The following is a 14,451-nucleotide window of genomic DNA, read 5'->3' on the forward strand; positions in this document are numbered from 1 at the left end:
TTGTATAATCCATTGACACAGGGAGATTAGTACCAACATATTTTTATATTATATGAAGAGAGGATAGAGAGAGAGAGAAATGTGTGTGGAAATAAATTACTAGGTTCAGATAGCACATGGATTTTACATAAATTCAACCCTGTTGTTTCGAACTTTCTGTTATTCCTGCTTCAAGGCTTAGGCACTGTACTTTTTGCTCTGTACACTGAATATTACTTGCATGGCTGAATAGGCTCCTTTTTCCATTGCATTGCAGTTAGTCAATAATGGCAATTTCTTTGCTTTTGTATTTGACAGGCAAAGGAGACTAGTGCAAGGTTACAGTAATGTTGATTGTTTTGGTACCATAAGCAAAATGCTTAGTGGGCACTGCAGTTGTGTAATAACTGAGAATTAATAAGGCTGGAATAACATACATTGCAGTCTTTAACTACAAAGAATAATAATATATTAAATACCTGTGGAAAAAGAAACAAGGATGACTTTAAACATAAATAATGGGAGTTATCTGTCCAGTCAAAAATAGCTCCCCAAGGGACTACGGGACATTGCTGTACACAATGGGAAGTACTGTAAATCATTCCAAAGCTGCTGATAGGCCTCTGTGTGCTGTCAATCAGATGACTCTGTGATCAAAGCTTTCCTTGTTAAGGTTCAGTTTCCTGTGAGCTGTCTAGATGAGCAGTGGCAAGGGGCAGGACAGATAAAAACATCTGATTCATTTTGTAATATGGTGGATTCTGGATTTATTAATTACATATTGATAATTACATAGTCATTATCCTTATTTTGAAAATTCTACAATTATTGTATGCTTTGTATTAATCTGTGTATTTTCACAGTACCACATTACCTCAGTGGGTGAAAATATGTAATTTGTAAAGTGGAGTAGTACAAATTCAATGAAACATAGCAATCGGTACATACTCAGATTATAGCTATATTATTCTTGTTTACAAGCAGAAGAACACTACTGATATGGAGACAATAAAATAAATAATTCCCAGCCTCGTTTTTTTTTTCAAGCATTGGAGCCATGAACAGGAAATAAATATCTGTACAACTCGTTCTATAAGGTTCCTTTTCCTGACCATACTTTCCAAAGATGCACGGGAGGCTATTGCCCAAGGGGATTAATTCTACCTTTGAATTATGGCCATATCACTTCCAATGTGACCTTTCAGTACCTCTCGTCACAGGCTCTCCCACTGAGACACAAGCTATCACCTCTCACCACCCCGGACATGTCACTGCAATGACCTCTTGACCCCTGTTTCAAGAATATATCCCCTTGCACTATTTATACACACTTAAAATAAATAAGCTTGACAGTGAAAGCCATGCTACTGTCATTTTTACAGGAATCTTAAAAAAAAAAAATGTTTTCTCTCATTTCTTTTGAGTAGAGAGCGTCATTGAGTCTCTGTGGCCTTTACTTTTCTTTAATGCCCGTGGATACTTGATATTTAAATAATTTGTAACATGACATGGATATGGTGGTGATAAAACTAGCATGACATATTGGTGTGCCTTAATTCAAAGGTACATTTTTGGTGTACTTTCAAAGCTTTTCAAACCAAAACCGTTTTACATCCTTGTAGAAAATATCTGTGGAGCTGAAAATGGTCTGTTTTGAAGGCAAGGTTGCTTCACTGCTTTGATTTATTTTGTTTCCAGCCACTTAAAAAGGTTTTTACTAATATTGTAAGCGTGTGAATACAAAACTGACACATAGGAAGATGTTTGCTGATCAAAGACACAAGGGTTGAAAGGTCTTCGAGAATTAGGTTTCGGGTAAGAATCTCAAGAATTTTAGTGCCAACCCCTCACCATACCAATTTTAGTCTGTGACGACAAGGTAACATAATATTGCCTCTAGTAAGACACTCGGGAAGTATTTAAGCATTATTGTAGACACTTCATTCATCCCAATGGCCCAAGATTCCCTGTGTATTTGTCCGAATAATGATTTACACTGAACAATGAAAATAACTTTAAAGTATGTGTTGCTGGCTGATTGGCCACAACACTACAGTAAATTATTCTTCATATAGACATAGATCACTATTCTCAATGACCAAGTCACTCCTGCATGTTCAAGGATAAACTGGACACTAAATACAGTTTCAAATCCATCATTCTAAAAACATGTTTAGTAAATCTCAGTGAATCTCAATACAGTGAGAACACTAGTTAGCGGGAGAGATATGCATTGAGAAACAGAAGTGGGTCCATTTGCGTGTGTGCAGCGGATGGAGTGGGGATAAGAATGGAAATTAATCTGTTACGAATGTGGCAAAAAAAATGCAGTTCCATGGACATTCTTTTATTTATGAATTAATCATAAGCAGTACTTAATCTGAAATCATTCAGCATATAAAAATAATGTCTTATTATTCCCAGACAGGCTTAGGGTCACTTGGTTTGAAAGGTTTCAAAAGATCAACGTTTATCCATGGCAATAAATAGATTAATACATACATACAAATATTAAATGAATCAATAATTGACTAAACTACCACTTTTTCCTTCTTTGAGCTCTGTAATATAACTGACTCCCTTAGCTTTTTCCCCGCAAACAGGGTCAATCTGTTATTACAGAACATTACCAAACATTAAAATATAATGTTGTCCCATGGCAACAGTGGAAAGGAGTGCATACGTTATCTGCTGAGTAAAATGCATGTTAGCTAAACTCAGAACCCTATATTATGTAAAGTCAATTAATAATATATCTGCATTTTTTTCAGTGTTTCCTGTTAATAGACAGAGTATTAAATATAGATTTTTAACACATGGTACTGCCATTGATCCTATCTGATGATGACCTGTGCTATAATGAAAGCTCACCAACAGCAAGGTCATTTTTATCCTAGGGGTTGGAAGCCAGAATCAATACTCTTTTAAATAAAGAGAACTTCTATTGACATTCGTTAACATTTCTGTAGTAAAACAGGAATGAATACCATTATGTGTGTATAAATAGGAAAGTTAAAGAAATACATGTATTGATTGTAACCTGAGTTAACCAGTCTGGTACATGTTTGTAATATTAAAACATTTTGGTAACCATAGAGTTTTTGTTTAATTGTTGTGGTTGTTATTTTGTAACTTGAGATGCGTTAAAAAGTATCTGAAACTATTTAAAAGGGTGTCATTCTAATCAACTTGAAAAATTGAAAACACATTATGAAATAATATTGTAATGCAGAAAAGTTTCCCAGTCTCAGTGTGTAATCCTTTTTATGTGTTTTGTTACTGGAGATATTGAGAGCAGGATTGGCCTCCTCATTACAGTAGAAACCTCATGTATTAAGCCTCCTTGCAGTTGGAATTAATTTATATTTAGAAATTATAATGTATTCAAGTATTGTTCAACATGCACTCTTCTACATAAACATGATCTTGAAATCTCTCAATTTCTGGATGATATTTTTTTTACCTGTAGAACCAAATACAAAAAGAGTATTCTATATATATTTTTCTTTTTTCTTTTAAATATACAAATGTTTCAATTTGCAGGTTATCTGTCTAGAATGATGGTCTTAATTTTCTCTGCAATATGTAGAACTGAAATTAAAGTCAGATCATTTTAGCTTCTGCCCACTCTGTATCAATTACTGCAGTTGTTGCCAAGTAACATAACAATAACTCGTAAAAGCACATCATTTCAAATACAATTACGCCACCTGACAGCGCTACTGTAAGCTGTTGCATAACGTTAAATATTTCCATCAATATGTATGAAGCCTCAAGTTCATGCTCAATAAGATAAATGGCCAATTTTATGAGATACATGTTTCCAAACTGGTATTCCTAATCATTTCTCCTACAGCACAGAGATAGGCACTGACAAACACAGATGCTACACTGTACTAAACAACTCAATATAGCAAGACACAGGAGACATTTAGACATGGCTGGTGTGTAAGACTCTTACAAGGAATTCCAAGGATAGTTCTCTCTCTGAATCTACATTATAGTCCTGATTTAAACATGCAATAGAATCTAAGGAGTGTGTCTTTTAAACCTCTAAACACTTTCCGGTCTAAAAAAATAATAATAATTGAGATTTATAGTGTTAATATAAAACAAATCAAATTGTATCCTTGAGTACCTTTCAAAATACAATCAGGATGTGCTGATGCAATCATTGTGCTCAGAGGTGTTTTTGACCAAGTCGTATATTAACAGCAAACTATGTTAATAATTCAATTCTTACAATTAGGGTGGGAATTAGCTGTGGGACAGATAATCGTTTTTTATAAACATAGAGAGTAATTGAGATTTTCTGTAAAGTCTGAGTGAGCCAGCAGTTATAGTTACAGCAATCAATTCTGTCACAAATAAATCTTGTAATAAATACCTTGCATTCAAGATACCTAATTTGATTTGACAGGATAATATACATTCATTTTGCGTGTGTGCGATACTGGGGACTTGATTCAAGTCTCCAAAATCATGAAAGGCATCGACCACATCAAACCAGAGGAGCTTTTCCAGATCAGCAGGGACACACGCACCCGGGGACACAAATGGAAATTGGGCTTCAATGCATTCAAGACAGAAAACAGGAGACACTTCTTCACACAGAGAGGCATCACAATCTGAACAAACTCCCCAGCGATGTGGCTGAAGAGACAATTTGGGAACATTTAAAAATAGACTGGATAGGATCCTTGGATCAATTAGTTATTAATGGACACCAAATGAGCACAATGGGTCGAATGGCCTCCTCTTGATTGTACACTTTTGTATGTTCTTATGTAGGACTAGCCTCAGTAAATTGCCATCTATTGCCACTGTCAACCTTATACAGACAAGACAAGCTCAAGCTCTCATTCCTCAGAGTGCAGAGAAATGCAAAATGCTTTCAGAGGAAGTTCTTAAGCTATTTATAAATACTGTTGAATGTATGTTTTGGGTTTTGAGTGTTAAGTTACTCATGAGTATGTATGACATTCGTCTTCAATGTGGTTTGTATCCAGAAAAGTTACATTTGTGCTTCATTCAATCAAGAAACAGTGTCCTAATCAACTTCCAGACCAATAGTATATTTACCACACGAAAGTGAAGCTTGTGTCAAGATCATCATACCTACTGTGAAACAGGGAGCTGCATCTTTTTTCTTTTAGGCTGTTTTGCATCCTTCAGACCTGGTGCTCTTGATAGAACTGAGCGACAGCTTTCAAATTATACCAAGATGTTTTTTGTGCCAGTAAACTGACACAACTCGTCAAGAAGTTCAAGGCAAGCACTTTCCAGCATGACAATGATCCCAAAGCACACAATGAAGTCTATGACCAAATGGTTAAGGGAACACAAAGTAAACTTTCTTGATTGGGCATCACAACCCCCAGACAGCACACAATAGAAAACGTGTGGTATGAGCTAAATGAAGGCAGTCCAAAAGCACAAGCTGCTCAACCTGGTGGGGCTGGAGAATGTCTGAATTGAGAAGTAGAAGTAATATCCATCCAGAGAAGTCAATAAACATATTACAATGCAACAGGGAGTACTATATTTATTTTTAGAAATATATGAAACTATTTTTGACAGTTATGATATTGATAACAATACAATTCTTTGAGTTTTGATTTGAATTTAAAATTACTGTTTGGTACATATTTTTGCAAAAGCATCTTTTAATGTCTGGGTGTACTTCATCAGGAGTCTGAATACATTTAGAGGCTACTGTAACTTCATGAACAATTCAGTTGTATTATATAATCTCACTGCCAGTGCTCCCCCAGAAAACGGATGGAAAATGGATTGCATTCTGCCCAGCTTCCCTTTACATCCAAATTTCCTATGCTTTGTAAGTAGTTCAGTTATTTAACCCAGCAGAATTGATCCCAGGCTCAATTATATTTTACTGGTCTCATATATAGCGGCAGCTTTAGCTTAGTAAGGACAATTGTCCCAAGATCACTTCCCCTCTCAAACAAACAGTATTCCCTAGGGTTAATCTGGCAATATGAGACACTTGACATTGGATGAGACAGAGTACTGAATACTTACCTAACATCTCTGAGAGTGCAGCCCTTGTAAAATGGTGAACTCAGTCATGTGGTTTTTAGGTACCTGCTGGGATCTCAGGTACTGCTAATCAGAGAAAAACAGTGTCACCTAAATTGGGTGTTGTGAGGTGAGATGGGGAGAGAGGCCTGACTCTTCACCTGGGCTAAGGTGGGTGGAAGATGGGCCACTCCAGGTACAGTGCCCCTGACCACCTGCAAGAGGACACAAGAAACAGGTGGGGTATAGTGTGGCCTGAAAAGAAAAAACAAGAGACTGATAAGCACCATTGTATTTTCTTCTTTTCTATAAAACTGTTTTATTGAATTGCTGTTGGGATTTTTCGGTACTAGGGGAAATATTTTTGGATTAGGTTTTAGCTTAGTTTCATTTTATTGCTTAAGTTATTTTTCTTTCTCTTTAGGTTTGGTTTTTAAGTAGTTTTATTAAAGACTTTTTGCTTTAGATATTTTTTCAGCCTTGTTTCCCTGGGGATTATTGGGGACCTCATGCCCTGCATAAGTACTAAAACTTTTCTCCTGTATGTTGTGTAGATTTAAAACAGTTGGGATAGGGATTCAAACCATCTGGATAAACTACCTGGATTGGAGCCAGGAATTTAGTAGTAGTAGACAATCCCCCCAAGAATTCAGCAAACACTTCTCTGATTATCCCACCTTTGTAAATTTGCATTTCATTCAGCTCACTGGGGATTCCCCGCAGTGCTTGAGAATTGATTGATAAAACATACATATCTCTAAAACTCAACCAAGGGGTGTGAGGAGCTTCTTCTTCAACCTGTGCTCCTCCCAGTAAATCCACTCTGGAGCACAGGTGAGTTGTAAGGATTCAACTCTTTCTGCCTATAGCTTTAGTTTTTCCACAGATTATCGCACCACACAGTCTGAGAAACTGTGCCCTTGAGCACATGCATGCTGGTTACGTTCTACTTATTCACTCTTTGTCAAGCTAATCCTACAAAAAAATTAGGCCACAGCTGAGATCGTCGCATCGATTATAAAACCTGACTTTTTTCTCTCTCGTTTAGAAAGTCCCACCCCTTTTTTTGCCCCCATTGGGGATCGCCAATTACTGGACTTGGCTCAGCGCCACAAGTTATTTGCTGCTTCAGGAGGCAAAGCACGTGTCCTTCAATGTAGACAATGTCAAATCCATCTGCTGTGTCTCGCAGTGGAAGCCCAGAATACCTACAGTTAATCTATTACACCAATTTGAGGATCTGATGCAAAACAGCAGGAGCATAGCACACCCAGACCCAAACCACAGGAGCCTGAGATTTCACCAGCCAACTTCCACCTCTCCCTCCCTTGTGGTGCTTGGCCAGTTGTGTACCTCCTGCTGGGATCTCCCAGCCAAGACAGAGGCTGACGTCAAGGCTAGCTTGCTTGTCCTACTCCACCAGAATAATATTTTACCTGATGCTCCACTTCTGATAAAAAAGCAATAGTCTTTCACTTTCATGAGGAAATTACACAGTGATATTGTTAGTTTATTATATCTTGTCTTCCATACAATACAATACAGTCTATATAGCATCACCACCCAATAATATACCCCCCTGGTCACATAACTCCCACCCCCCAATCGCCGCTCACTGGCTATACCACCCCGGAGACGAAGGAAGCCACATGACCCTACTGCCCACACACGTCCCCTCCTATCCCAACACAATAACACCTCACATATACACACACACGCATGCACACATACACACACACACACAGACAGGTTCCCAGAACTGACCCTCCATACACACCTTTACAACCCCCCATCCCTTAGGCTGCCCTACTGGCATACACACACTCTCTCTCACACAGACACCCACCAGGATCGCTACAGTATTTTTAAAGTATTTTTTTCAATGTAAAGAAATGGAGGCCAAAGTTTACACAACCCCTATATTATCCCAGTTTAAACAACTGGAATCCTTATAGTTTTCTGTATGCTAATATAAAAACAAATATAAATATTTGTTCAACTAAATTAATTGCTGAATTTCAAATGAGGGGTACAAATACTTTAATCTAAAACTGTATGCATAAACATAAAATCTGAAACCTTCATGTTACAAACTGTTTTATTGCAGGCACTTAACATCATTTAAACATCATTTAAAATATCTCTCTCCTGTTTTTACTGTCACATACTGTTTACTGTCATATGGCTGTAACCCACATCTCCAAAGAATTGTGTGTACTTTCTCATTTGCACTTTTTTACCCAAGTGAAACAATGTAAGACAGGAAGTTGGGGCCGGTTTAAATCAAAACTTTGACCCACCCGCATTACACTTATTATTAATACAGTGCAGTTCTATAGTTTTCTATTAGTGGTGGGTCAAAGTTTTAATCAGGCCCTTTGCCCTGTTGCAACAGATGTTTTAAATCTAGCAAAACATGAGGTCATTGGAAAAGGGGAAATGAAACACTGTAGAGTTTGCAGTCCTGCAATATTCCAAATAAAACAGTGGTGTCTTTGCACGATATTTTACTATTTAAATAGAATATTAGGACAAAAGGACAAGAAAAGAAGAAGGACAAGGTGAGAATGAAAATGTACATGAAATTAATTACTAACTAGACGATACTTGTAGGCATGTGGACACATGCTGTGTCAAAAGGACACAACCTCCATCTACTGGGGCTATTTCTACACTGCAGACACGCACAGAAACCATTTTTATATTCCCTGCTTAATTATGCACAACAGCTTCACAAATTGAGTACATTCTTCTTTCTAGCCTCCTAATAGCTGAATGCAGGTGCTGTAATTGTCTGTACATTATTAGAGTCTTAACAACCTTAAGATGTTAGATCTTAGATGGTCATAACATAATACGAAACAACACATGGCTCCATAGGTATGCTTTAAGCCTTCATTGTACAAATTACTATTTTATAAGTTGCTTTACAGCTCCTCCTGATGGTGAGAACTCCCTTGGGCTCCATTGTACCCCTGAAGCCACATCTTACAGGCTTAGTTTTCCTATGTACTCCTGTGCATTCATACACATTTTTTGCTTTGCAGATGAAAAGCTGGGTCTAGCAATGGACAACACAATCTCCTTGAATGAAACCTCCAGGCTGGAAAAGAAGGAAGCAAACAAACAGAACTGTTTCCTGTAAATCCCTTAACAAAAAAGGAAGTTTATACAGTATATTAGAACATATTCTCACATTCTTTCATTTTGTTTCACATTTTCACATCTTTAGCGAGATCAATTGTCTTGTTACTTCTCTTGCTCCCTTTCCCGTAGCCCTTGACTTTGACCTTTAACATCTTGTCTGCAATTAGCTTTTATTATCCAGGATGTAAGACCTCATATATTGTATTCACTTGTGTAAAATTGATTTTGTAAAATGCATTATGCTTTGAATTGCTTTGTATTATGTACATCTGAATTTGTAATGTTTGATGCCTTGTACTGAATTGTATTCTTGCACTTTGTATTGCGCTTATGTTTTGTAAGTCGCGCTGGATAAGGGCGTCTGTCAATAAATAAATAAATAAATAAATAAATAAATAAATAAATAATAACATATATTTCACAGGTCAGGTGTTCTTTATAGCTTATCTTCTTCAGTTCAGTTCTATTCAGCACAACATGTACTTTCAGCATTAATAAGTATCACTGAAGGTTCAAATAAATCAATTGACTTGGCTTAGATTGTCACAACTTTTCCTATCTAAACAGTAGGGAAATTGGTCTGTTTCAACTGTGAAAAGGATTAATGTTATATCCATTCTTTTTTGAAAATTATGATTATTACTTTTCAGCTGTATTCAGTTCATTTTTACAAGAAGACAACTGATATTCCAGGACATTGTGTTAATACTTCAAGTCAAGTCCACTACAGGAACTAAATAATGATTATGCTTTTCAATGAGCAACACAATAGCAATGACACAAATAAGCAGTCTTTTTGTGACTTTTTGGATATAAAACACATTGATTGTGATATATATCAGATGATAGCCTATTTGCTGTTATTGTGAACTATAAGTCACTGTTGACTGGACCAGTTTAAGTCTTTCCCTAGAACTAATGCATGTGATCATTTATAGAGACCCATAAAACCTACTGGATCGTGGCCCTGCAGGACTGGATTCAAAGAACACTTACATATGAGGTGCCAAATTGAGTTGTGACAGACTACACACTTAAGATATACATTTAATTGCAGCAGGATTAAACCTGAATTGCCAGCAGTTCAGTTGTCAAGCTTGTGACAATGGTCTGTACAGGGGTGTGTTGTGTTATTGTCTCTCTCATGTCAGGGGAAGAATTGCCATAGAAAAGGTATTGAAGAATGAAAGCAAAAATAATTATCTTGCAAAAATCTGGACAAAAGTATTTGGCTATCCAACACTGTTAGAATGCAGCCCTGTGTATTCACTGCTTCACAAAAACAAAACAAAATAAAAATCCTTTGTTTGCTATCCCAGTGTCAGTCAGTCAAGACGGAAAAGACGGAAATAAGATCATAGACTTAGCTTGTGCATTATTTGTCAATATACATGTCTGTATAAGTTGCATGACATTACATAATGAGTAAAGGAAGTCCAGATATGTGGAAGCACAGCTGGCATTTGTGGTTATGTCAGGTCTGGAAAAAGAGGAAAAACAAATTTCACTTAATGAAGAAACAAAATTTTCAAGTAAAAATATAGAAGTAAAACTGGCACTCGTCTAGAAAAAGTACGAGCACAATCTCTATGTGTATTTAAAGTAAGTATAGTAGGAGGTTCCCATCCCAATCGTACACATTTCTTGATTCTTACAAAATGCTCATTCATGAAATATGTGTCTGGTCTTGTAGCTCTTTAGGTTTTGAATCTACTTGATATATATTTGTAATATTTTTAAACACTATATTGTATATTTATATATTATACTGTATTGTATATTTTTACAATGAATATTGGAAGGGGGGAAATCCATTTAACTGCATTATAATTTCAGGTTGCAACACAACAAAATGTGACAAATTCCAAGGGGGCTCAATACTTCCTTTAGCCACTCTATTTATAATACTGAGCCAGCACCCTGGAAGAAGGAGTCAAACACAAGGTTTTCGAGGATACTACAGATGATTTTATTATTAAATGCCAAACTAAACCACCAGAATGTGGGCCCAAAACAGCAAAACAAGCAATCAATCCAGCAAAACATACAAACCATACAGTCAACTCTCAATACATTTTCCTATGTGTCCTCTCTTGGTGAACTCTGATAGGAGTGCTGGCTTCACGAGGATAAATGGACCAATAGGCTTGCAAATGATGAGCCAATTAGCTGGGCAGGTATAACAGCTCTGAGTCTCTTTCCAGGCAAGTTATTTAGTGACAGCATAGCTCTGACCATCCCAATACATATGCTTTTTTCCCTCTATTCAATCTGATTTCTGCACAATTATTTGACTAAAGCAAACACTATTTGTATAATATTAATGAATTGTGTGGGTAAGATCTGGCATAGAATCTTTACAGGTTCAATTAAGTTTCCATAGAGATGAATCACGTTAAGCACTCACATGCTCTGCAACGTTTATATACAGGCGCTGTGCAGGTTTGGCACAATTTCCTTTTTTGCAGTTCACATATGATACAAAATGATGCCCCACCTATTCAAAATATCACCCACCGCCAACGGGCATTGGCTCACATTCTCAGAGGCCCAGTTCACAGCCCACATCGTGACAGACAGCTGTTGTATTTAGTTTGCAGGAAGTTCAATGAAAGCTTGTTTCTCACTGTTTTTCATCCAGATTTGAATATATTATCTCCTTGGGTGTCTATTTGATAATGCCGCAATTGATTTTATAATCCCTTTCCTTACATTCAAATACAGGAGACATTGAAATGAATAATATGTGAGGCTTTCAATATTTATTACACAATTCACTTATTTCTTGAATTGTTTGAATCGATTTAGTTCTCAATGGTGGATGTCCACAATTCACAATTACCACTCCTTTTCCCAAGAGAATCGGACGAAATTGAAAATCCGTTCTAAATATAATTTCTTCTGTAATCAAATGGCCAATCTTGCCATCTCCGTATGCTAGGAACACACACACAACTCCCTGTAATAATATGCAAATTATGATATTGCAAAGTGTGCGTCAGAGAAAGGGTAACAGCAAAACTGCAGAAATATAGGCCTAGAAAAGCAATTCTTACATACATTATTTACTAACATTACATCACCTTCAATGTTATATAATAATTCTATAATAAAATAAAGTTTTTGAATTAAATCTATACAACAAAGCTAGTACATATCAGATAATTAAATAACTATGGGGCTAAACAACAATGGCATAAATAAGTTTCCCCAGCGACAATTTATACATGTATATACAGCAGTAGATGACTTGTGGTTAGCAGGCGTGTATATCTCACCACACAACTCCAGCCCATGTGCCTCTGACTAGAACAAGGCCCTGGTCTGCCTCGTTAGCACCACTCCCTCCAGAAAAACATGACTTTAAAATCCACTGTATCTTTTAAAATAAACCACTAGTTCTCTAAATGTATGTTTAGATTCTTTGTCTTAAGAACAAAGAAAAAGTGTGGGTAATTTGTTTTGAATCCTATGAGTATAAAGCTAAGTGTTTGACTCAGTTTTCAGTCTGTCTTTCCCTGTGTTAGTGCTGTTTGTAAAGACCACAGATTTACTCGATTGGGTCGTGTGGTGAGTTATCCTGTGGTGAGATAACTACAAGGTATGAGATCTTTAAATTATAAGTAAGGGAATTATATAGAAGCAGCTACAGTTGTAAACAGTATTGCACTGGAATGTAGTTACAGCCAACTTAAATTCAGGTGATGTGTGAAAGATGATGTCACAGATACCTAGTGGTAAACAATTATAATTGTAATCTCTAACCCTACTTTCTTTTGCATATAAACAGAAAGGTCCTCAGTGTGGTCACATTTACCATCTCTTTCCCTCATGGTTCACAAATCCCCCACATCACACCAAGTAGAAATGAAGGCAAATTTGACCCTGGATTCATTAATACAGTGGCTGTCCAATCCCACGCCAACTGAGGGAGACAAAAGAAACACACTTTCACATTTCAGAAACACACGTTCATGGTTAGCTCTCACTCATGCAGCACAGATTAGATTTGTGATGATAAATGTCTGTCTACTACTGTCTTTAGACTAAATTCCAGGTTGTGCAAAATAAGTTGTATCCATCGGGGTACAGTACTACCGCACTTCCATATTGAGGTTTCCCTGAGCTTTGATTAATCGATTAATTGAATTGCACCAAATAAAATAATCATAATTCGTTTATTTTCAAATGAATTACATATTTTATATTGATTTCCTAATTCTTTCTTAGATTAGTTTAGCCTAAGGGGTTACAGTGACACCTGCAGGATAACAGTTGAAATACAGGTTACAACAAATCCCAAGTCCAGAAAAACGCAGCACCCTAATTATAATTAATCCAGTATTCAGTAACAATAACAACAATAAGTCTTTAAAATCCTAAAAAAATAGCATTACAATCATGAAAGATGCAACTTCAACATATTGTTTTAACCTATGAAACTTGAAATGAATAGGTCTGATCTGGTTTAGAATTGTTTTTGTCAAAACAAATGGTTTGAAATTGGTTCTGCATTTCTTAGTTTTGACATGGACATTTCTCTTTGTAGATAAAATGTTGTCTGTGTGGTGTCTTTGTATAAATTTGAAAATTGTGGAAACAAACAAAAACAATAAATGGAGAACTGAGTTACTGTAACTATATTTTACACTATTTTATTGCTTGCCAAGTTTTTTCCTGAACTGAAATAAAGAAATAGACCATCCTAAAACTTTCACCCACCAGAGATGAGAAGTGTCAGAAGGCACTTTCTACTTTTTAAAAATAACAGTGTACCAGTTTGAAATTTCCAGGTAGCAAAATTTAGATTCGGCCTAGACCTCAGTCTGTTTCAATGGAAGTGTTTTCATAAAACAGCATAAATGAACTCTAAAATCAGCCAAGGGTGTAGTTTTAGGAGTTGCATTGTTTAAACAGAGCCCGTCACATGATTATGATGAGTAAGCCTCTGACTAAGCCATCCAAGTGTGTTTGAGACTCAGCCTGGTTCTCAAAAATTAACTTTTTCATTATGATTTTGTTATAATAAAGGATTTTCCAAAATGGTAAAAGGGAGTTGTGTTGTGTCAGAAAAGTGTGCTGTGTAGTAATGTAACAGCATACATGGAGACATCTTAACCATTTCTTGCAAATGAAATGTGCAATGTATCAGCAATATTTTCCACTATCAATTTGATCTATATTGTGTATATTTTACAATGTTCCAAATATATTTCTAACAAATACTTGATATTGGTTCTAGGTTTAGGGTTAACATACTATACCTATGACTTTCACTTCTTTACA

Source organism: Amia ocellicauda, chromosome 12, assembly GCF_036373705.1.
Source record: "Amia ocellicauda isolate fAmiCal2 chromosome 12, fAmiCal2.hap1, whole genome shotgun sequence".
NCBI lineage: Eukaryota > Metazoa > Chordata > Actinopteri > Amiiformes > Amiidae > Amia > Amia ocellicauda.